The following is an 8,493-nucleotide window of genomic DNA, read 5'->3' as shown; positions in this document are numbered from 1 at the left end:
CCTGGAGACTGAGGCAAAAGACTCATTGGAATCTGGGAGGTGGAGACTGCAGTGAGCTGAGACCGGGCCACCGCACTCCAACTTGGGAAATAGAGCAAGACTCCGTCTCATAAATAAATAAATAAACAAATAAAATTAAATGAAAAAGAAACAGCAACAACAAAAAAACCTACGACAGGCCAGATTTGGTCCATAAACCATAGTTTGCTGACTGTTACATATAACAAGGGCTTGGCAATTACAGTTATACAGAAAGTGCCCGGTAAATTTTATTGAATTAATATTTACATTGGTTTAGTGAATTCGTATAGTTTTAAAAACTTCAGAAAGTGACATCAACAAGATGGCCTACTGAGGTGGCTGCCACTTATTCCACTCATCACAAAAAAAAGAACAAAACAAAAATCAGCTACATTTCAACTAGCGTTATCTAAATGAGAGCGATGAAATACAGCAAGAGAGTTGTAGAAACCCTGTAGAGAACAAAACATCCTGCCTCTGTTACCCAATTAGGATCATCTCAAAACCAAGAGGGACTTCTCCCTGTGGAGAAGATGTATGCAGGAGGGCCCCAGTGGCCCCTATTATCATCACAGACACCTGCAGTCTCTGCTACAAGAGAATTCTCCAGTAATCACAGACCCTGAGCTCAGTTTGGGGAGCTGTCAGGAGTTCACATGGCTGCATTACTTCAGAAAGGAACCCACATTGTGTGCCCCAGGTATGTCCCAACCTGCTACTGCACAGCACCATCTTGAAATTGGAGCCACTACAGAATATGTCCTGTACCAGGTGCTAATAGTCACTGCATCTCTCCATCCTTGTGACTCCACTGTCATTGTGTCCTGCTCACACACATGGTAGCATGCCATTCCCCGGTCTACCTGCTACAGTTCCCTACCCACTGAAAATAAGCAGCCTAAGAGGCATTTTATCTTCCTCATCCCAGTGGCTGCAGCATTCTAATTCTGGTTACTCAGAGACCAAGTCCAGTGGAACCATTGTGATCCCTGTGCCTCAGTCCACATAGCACCCTTTCCCAAAAGAAACATCGAGCCCTGACCAGTAGGGGAACTGAGCTTAATCCAGTAGAGCAGATGTGTGCCCCATTAATGTGTGACCCAGTCTGGATACTTGACTCCAGGCAAGCCATACCTGAACCAGTGGATGAATGTTGTCCCCTTAGCACCATAACCAATCTGCTATTCCACCTCCAGGGAAAAACAACTTTGGCCCAGGAGAGCTACTGCAGTTTTTGTGCCCAACCCTGTATGACACCTTTCTCCCAGGGAAACAAGACCCTGGCTGAGCTGTATCCTCCCATCCTCTGGGTCAAATAACTGCAATGCCCTCTTTCCTGAATGTCGATCACTGCTCTGGAGTCTGAGTTGCTGAGTCACACCACCTTCCTATGTAGTAAAGCCAACATTGCACTGCTACCCATCCCTCAGAGTCCATTTTGGAGTATTTGCTGTCACTGCACCTGGCGTCACAGAGTCTGAGCCACTGTTGTGTTCCACCACTCCAGGTACAAGAGTCACCATTACATTGTACCTACTCTTCTGGTTCCTAAGGTGACACTCTGCCTTGTTGACTCTGGAAGTCAAATTGCAACCATGCCCTGGTCCCCTGAGCATAAACTTCTGAAAAACCCTTTTATCTCTAGAGCCATACCAGTGCTGTGCATGTACCCCCAAGATAAGGGTCATGGATATATCCCTATCCCTTAGACTCAAGTTATTGGGAAGTACCTCAGAGTCACAGTCTTTAGCTTGGTGGGACAACAGCATTCATCTGTGTCTAAGAGAATGAACCTACACCCATGTTACAGGTGCTATAGTAGTTTTACCAGACATTAACCCCAGGACCCAAGATTCACTACTACTGTGAAAATTTTGGCCCTAGGACACAGCACTACTGTAGCTGTCTGTGGCCTGTGTCAGACCCAACACCAACAGTGATGTCTTCAATGTAGTTGTCTTCCTACTATATGAAAAAATGAGAACAGGATGTTTGCTGAAGCTCTTGTCATCAAGAACACTAGCAATCAACTTTTCCACCACCACACACTCTAGCAGCCTAGGCCAGAGAGGTACTTGCATCATTGCTGACATGGATTACAGCGAAAGAAATTGTTCTGAGACTATGCTGTTGTGCCCACCAGAACTAACTAAAAGCCAACACCTTACCAAACCAACATCCTAGAATCCATGTGTAGGTAAAAGTCTTTCCCTATGAAAGCTGCTCTATAAAACTGGAAGAGCCAATTATTTTACCAGATGTGCCAATATCAATACAGGAATAAAGAATCATGAAAAAAAAAAAAAGATATCACAAAAGAAACACAATAGTTCTCTAATACATAACCCCAAAGAAATGGAAATTTAAAAATTGCCTGAAAATAAATTTAAAATTATAATCTTATGGAAGCTTAGTGAGATAAAAGAAGATGCAGGTAGACAATTCCATAAAATTGAGAAGGCCGCTTATGATCCAAATGAGAAATTCAACAAAGAGATAGATATCATGAAAATGAACCACACACAAATCTTGGAGGCAAATAATGAATGAATAAAAAATACAAGTGAGAGTTTCAGTAGTATGTGGGTTTAATCAGAAGAATTTCTAGACTTGAATAAAAGTTTTACAAAGTAAAGCAGCCAGAGGTGGAGAGAAGATGAATAAAAACAATGAAAAAGCCTACATCACTTATGGGACACCATTAAACAAACAAGTATGTACCTTACATGGTTGCAAGTGAAAAGAGATGAAGAAAGGCAGAGAAAAATTATTTAAGAAATAATAGCTGAAAATTTCTCAAGTCTTAGAAGAGATATGGATTTCCAGATCTATGAAAGTTCTTCAAATAGATTCAACCCAAATAGGTCTTCTCCCAGTCTAGCTGCTACAGCTCCGTACCCACTGAAAACAAGCAGCCTAAGAGGCATTTTATCTTCCTCATCCCAGTGACTGCAGCATTCTGATCCTGATTACTCAGAGACCAAGCCCAGTGGAACCATTGTGATCCCTGTGCCTCAGTCCACATAGCACCCTTTCCCAAAAGAAACATCAAGTCCTGCCCAGTAGGGAAACTGAGCTTAATCCAGTAGAGCAGTGTGCCCCATTAGTGTGTGAACCAGTCTGCATACTTGACTCCAGGCAAGCCACTGTCAAAAGTCAAGACAAAGAGAGAATTCTAAAAGCAGCAAGAGAAAATTGTCAAGTCACAAATAAAAGAATCCCCATCAGACTCTCAGAAGGTTTATATGCAAGAATTTTGCAGGCTAGAAAAGAAGGATATGGTGTATTCAAAATGCTGAAAGAAAAAAGCAAAAACGAGGCAAAAATGGGAGCTTACATCTGTAACCCTAGAATTTTGGTAGGCTGTGACAGGAGAATCACTGGAGCTCAGGATTTCGAGATCAGCCTGGGCAACATGATGAGACCTCACCTCCACTAAAAATAAAAAAAAAAAATTAGTCAAGCATGGTGGCACACACCTGCAGTTCCAGCAACTAGGAAGCATGAAACAGGATGATCCTTTGAACTGGGAAGTCCAAGGTTGCAGTAAGCTATAATCACACCACTGTATTCTAGCCAAGGTGACAAAGTAAGACCCTGTCACAAAACAAAACAAAACAAAGGAAAGAAAAGGGAAAAGGAAAACAAAAACAAAAACAAAAACAAAAACAAAAACAAAACAAAACCTGTTAACCAAAAACATTATATACAGCAAAACTATTCTTCAGAAATGAAACAAAAATAAAATGTTTTCCAGACAACAAAAAGCTGAGAGATTTCATACCACTAGCCAGGCCTTACAAGAAACGCTTAACAGTGTGATTCAAGCAAAGTGAAAAAATAATAATAGTTGACATAAAAACAAGAGGGTATGAAACTCACTGGTAGAAGTGAACATATAATCAAATTCAGATAATTCCACTACTGAATGGTAGTACAGTAATCTTCCAGATCTCTAGTATGAAGAGTAAACCTCAGAGTGGTCAATCATAACTATAGTTACAATAAATTGTTAAGAAACCCACAATATATAATGACATAATATAGGCTACAACAAAATAACACATCATCTTTCTTATATGGGGAAGCTAAATATTGGATATACAATGAAATAAAGATGGCAACAATAGACACTGGGGACTACTACAGGGAGGATGGAGGGAGGGGGTCAAGAGTTGATAAACTAACCATTGGGTACTATGCAATATAGCCATGTAACAAACCTGCACATATTCCACCTGAATCTAAGATAAAATTTGATACTGTTAAAAAAAAAAAAAAAAGAAGGAAAAAGTTTGAGGGAGGGGAAATTCTGCAGTATTTGTGTGTGAACAAAGTTAAGTTTTATCAACTTAAAAGACTTTAGTATAACTATGAGAGGTTTAATATAAGTCCCATGGTAACAATAAAGAAAAAAAATACAGCAGATAAGAAAGAGCAAAAAACATGTTTAGCAGTACAGAAAACCACCAAAACACAAAAATAAGCAACAAGAGAGGAAGAAAGGAACAAAAAATCTATAAAACTACAAGAAAAAAATAACAAAATGGCAGAATTAAGTCTTTATTTTCGAATAAGAAGCTTGAATTTACATAAATTACATTCTTCAATTTAAAGATATGGAATAGGAGATGGATACCCCACTCTCTATGATGTGCTTTTTTCACTTTGCATGTCAGTACCAAAACATCTCATGTAATGCATAAATATATACACCTACTGTCTATCCACAAACATTTTATAAAAGATGTAAAGTGCCTGAATGAAGAGAATATTGAAAACCAACTATATGCTGCCCACAAGAGACTCAATCCAACTGTTAGTACACAAATAGACTGAAAGCGAAGGGATGGAAAAAGATATTCAAGATACCGCATGAAAATTGAAACAAAAGGAGAATAGAAATAGCTATACTTATAATAGAGAAAAACAGACTTTAAGGAAAAATCTGTTAAAAAAAAAAGGGACAGAAAACGTCATTATACAATTGTAAATAGGTTAATTCAGTTAGAGGACATAAAAGTTGTAAATATACATGCATCCAACAACAGAGCACCCCCATATTTAAAGCAAATATTATTAGATCTAATGGGAGAGATACAAAGCAATACAGTTGGAAACTTCAAGGCTTCACTTTTAGCAATGGAAAGATCATTCAGATAGAAAATCAACAAATAAATAACAGATTTAAACTGCACTTTAGTACAAATGGACCTAATGGACACATACAGAGCATTCCAACAACCGCAGAATACACATTCTTCTCAACTATACATGGACAATAAAATATTCTGCAACATAGATTTTATAACATGCCACAAAACAAATCTTAACGAATTTGAAAAGATGGAAATAATATAAAATCTCTTTTTTTGATCACAATGGTATAAAAATAGTAATCAACAACAGGAAAAACCTCAGAAATTTTATAAATACTTCAAAATTAAACAATATACTTCTGAATAACTGATGATTAAATGAAGAAATTAAAAGAGAAATTTAAAATTATTGAGACAAATACAAAAGACACATGACAGATCCAAACCTGCAGGATACAGCAAGAGCAGTTCTAAAAGGGAAGTTTATAGTAGTATTAGCAAAGATATGGAATCAACATAAGTGTCCATCAATGGATGATTGAATTTAAAACAATGTGGTGTATATACACAATGGAATAATATTCAGTCATAAGAAATAATAACGTCATGTCTTTTGCAGCAACATGGATAGAACAAATGACCATTATCTTAAGTGAAACAAGTCAGTAACAGAAAGACAAATATGGGTGGATCATTTGAGGTCAGGAGTTCTAGACTAGCCTGGACAACATAGTGAAACCTCATCTCTACTAGATACACAAAAATTAGCTGGACGGTAGTGGTGTGCTCCTGTAATTCCAGCTACTTGGGAGGCTGAGATGGGAGAATCCCTTGAGCCTGGCAGGCGGAGTTTGTGGTGAGCCGAGATCAGGCCACTGCATTCTAATCTGGGCAAGTGAGACTCTATCTCAAAAAAAAAAAAAAAAAAAAAAAGACAAGAATTATATGTTCTCATTCATAAGCCAGAGTTAAATAATATGTACACATGGATGTAGCGAGTAGAATAATGGACAATGGAGTCTCAGAAGGCTGAAGGAGTTGTCATGGTGGTGGATAATGGGGAATTACTTAATGGGTACAGTGTACATTACTCGAGTGATTGACATATTAAAAAAGTCCTGACTTGACAGCTCCACAACTGTGCACATGTATGCCATAAATTTATACAAATTGAAAAGAAAATAAAACAGAAAGATCTCAAGTAAAAAAACCTAATGTTGTATCTCAAGGAATTGGAAAAATAAAAACAAACTCAACCCCAAATTTATAGAAGGAAGAAAATAATAAACATTAGAGGTGAAATAAATCAAATAGAACGTGAAAACATTACAAATATTAAACAAAATGAAGAATTTTTTATAAAGATAAGCAAAATTGACAAACCTTTAGCTAGATTAAGAAAAAAATGGAGAAGACTCAAATAAAATCAGATAAGAAAAAGAAGACGTTAAAAATGATAGCACAGATTTACAAATGTTCATAAAATAATGTTATGAACAATTATATGACAATATATTGGATAACTTAGAATGAATGAACTACTGGATGCATACAATCTGCCAAGATTGAACTATGAATAAACAGAAAACCTAAACAGACAAATATGAGTGAGAAAAGTGAATCAGTGATAAAAGTCTGTCATCAGTGAGGAGTACAGAAACTGATGGATTCATTGCCAAATTTTATAAAATGTTAAAAAAAACTAATAACAATTTTTCTACAACTATTTAAAAAAATATATAGAGGGGAGAATCCTTCCAAACCCATTCTGCAAGGCACGCATTGCCCTGATACTAAAACTACAAAAGGACACAGTATAAAAAAGATAATACAGGGCAATATTCGTGATGAACATAGATGCACATATTCTTAACAAAACACTAGCAAACTGAATTCAATAGCACATTAAAAATATCATTTGTCATAATCAAGTGTAATTAATCCCAGGGATGCAAGAATGGTTCAACATGTACAAAGCAATAAACATTATATATCTCATTAACAGAATGAATTATAAAAGTTATACAATCATATCAATAATTGCAGAAAAAGTATTTGAGAAAATTCAGCATCCCTTCATAATAAAAACTTTCCCCGAAAGCATAGAAAGAATGTACCTTAACATAATAAAGTCCATAGATGACAACCCATAACTAACATCATACTGAATGAGGAAACTGAAAGGTTTTTCTTTTAAGATCCAAAACAAGATAAGGATACAGACTTTTTGACACATCTATTTAACATAATACTTGATGTCCTGGCCAGAACAATTAGGCAAGAGGAAAACACTAAAAGGTATCAAAATTGGAAAGCAAAAACTCAAATTGTTTCTGTTTGCACATGATAGGATTTTATATGTAGAAAACTTTAAAAACTTCACCAGAAAAAAAAAAAATAAACCTGTTAGATCTAATAAGCAAATTTAGTAAAGTTGCAGGATCCAAAATCAACTAACAAAATTACTAGTGTTTCCATATGCCAAAAGTGAACTATCTGTAAATCAATAAATTAATCCCATTCCTAATATCTACACAAATTAAAATATTTAGTGATATCTTTAACCAAGTAAGTAAAAAAATCTAAACACTCAAAAGCATAAAACGCTGATAAAAGGAAGCGAGGAAGGTACAAATGAGTGGGAAACTACTTCATGTTCATGTGTTGGAGGAATTAATATTGTTAAAATATTCATATCATACTACCCAAAACAATTTATAAATTAAATGCAATTTTTATGTAAATACTAATGACATTATTCACACACACACAAAAAAAGAAATCTTAAAATTTGTATGGGATCCATAAAAGGCCCAAACAGCCAAAGCAATCATAACGAAAAACAATTAAAGCTGAAGGTATCACCCTATTTGGCTCCTAAGTGAACTTCAAAGCTGTAATAAGCAAAACAGCATGGTACTGGCATAAAAGCAAACAGCCCAATGGAACAGAATAGAGTTACAATGTAAATACTTGCATTTAAAACAAACTGGTTTTTGACAAAGGTGCTGAAACACATAATGAAAGGAAAATCTCTTCTATAAATGGTATTAGGAAAACAGGACATACATATGCAGAAGGAAGCTAAACTGAGACTCAAGCCATATACAAAAATTAATTCTAAACATATGCAGAAGGAAGCTAAACTGAGACTCAAGCCATATACAAAAATTAATTCTAAATCAATTCAATAAATGTTTGAATTTCGTGTTAAACCTAATTTAAATGTTAGACCTGAAACTGTGGAACTACAAGAGGAAATCTTAGGGATGAAAACAACCATGACACTAGTCCTGCCAGTGATGTTTTTGAAAATTACCTGAAAAGCATAGGCAACAAAAGCAAAAATATAAATGGGATTACCACAAACTAA

Source organism: Mandrillus leucophaeus, unplaced genomic scaffold, assembly GCF_000951045.1.
Source record: "Mandrillus leucophaeus isolate KB7577 unplaced genomic scaffold, Mleu.le_1.0 Scaffold358, whole genome shotgun sequence".
Classification (NCBI taxonomy): Eukaryota; Metazoa; Chordata; class Mammalia; order Primates; family Cercopithecidae; genus Mandrillus; species Mandrillus leucophaeus.
Note: the sequence above shows the minus strand (reverse complement) of the source record.